Genomic DNA, 1143 nt, shown 5'->3' with positions numbered 1-1143 from the left:
CAAGGACGCTGTCACTCCTCTGAAGGAAACAGGAAGAGCGCTCAGGTTAACAGCAGGAAACATCAGAGTAAATAAATCAATGTGATCCGTCTAAAACAAATACATAAATACAGATTTCTGAATTAGATTCTAAGCACAAACGTATGCAGACACCTGTGTTTAGAGGCAAGAGTTCCATGAGAGGCCCCAGGTGTTGTGTTTGAGTGTAAATAAAAAGTGAGAGATTGGATTTGCCTCCTGGAGGCAGGGGGAAACCATTTATGCCGGGCTAAGCTAACCGTCTTTTGAAATCCACGTTCATTTTTATCTGATGCGGTACTGAGCATATTTCCCAAACTGATACCAATATAAATAACTCAAGATCAATTTACGAGAACAGAGATCTCTTTTCTTTTAGGCTGGACGATCTCTTTAAAGGGCAGACAACAAGTCCTCAGGGACTGAGCAGGAGAGCCGTTCAGAGCGGTTGAAGAGAGGGACCGAGACTGGAGGAAGTGACAGGGCTCCAGTGTTCGCATAAAAAAAAAATGTAATTCACTTATTTTGCTAACTGAGGAAACACACTAATTACATTACAGATGCAAAAACATTTATACAAAAAGTCGCATTTTCGACTACGATTTGTCGACAAAAGAACAAGCGCTTGTTATTTGATGTGCGGGGGCCACTCTGTCATGATCACAGGGAGCTTCACCTTTTCTCATCGGCTTTTAATCCACATTGTTGACCTACTGCACTGGAATTTATCAAATAATATAAGAGGTTAGGTAACGATTCCAGTGTAATGAAAACTCATGCAGATACTGTCTACAGACGCCTGCCCACTGGAATTAGACTGGGAGGAGTTCTTTTTAATGATTTACTGAATCACCACTGAAACGTTTGGCAAACTGAACTGGTTTTCTGTCTCATCATCGGAGTCACAACAGTCACATCAAATAGGGCCGTTTCAGACCAATACAATTTACCGAGCGTGAAGGCGACCCGGCATGAATCTCGGGTGTTTGTATGGATCACAGAGCGTGAGACACCCTGCATTAGGGGGACTGCAGAAATGGTTCCAACAGACTGAGAAATAACAGGAGGTTCACGTTATGCTACAGTTTCAGCCCCTATATGTGCTTTCGGCTTCAGTTACCAAAT

This window comes from Pholis gunnellus (assembly GCF_910591455.1).
Source record: "Pholis gunnellus genome assembly, chromosome: 19".
NCBI classification, from domain to species: domain Eukaryota; kingdom Metazoa; phylum Chordata; class Actinopteri; order Perciformes; family Pholidae; genus Pholis; species Pholis gunnellus.
This window is presented reverse-complemented; position numbering follows the sequence as displayed.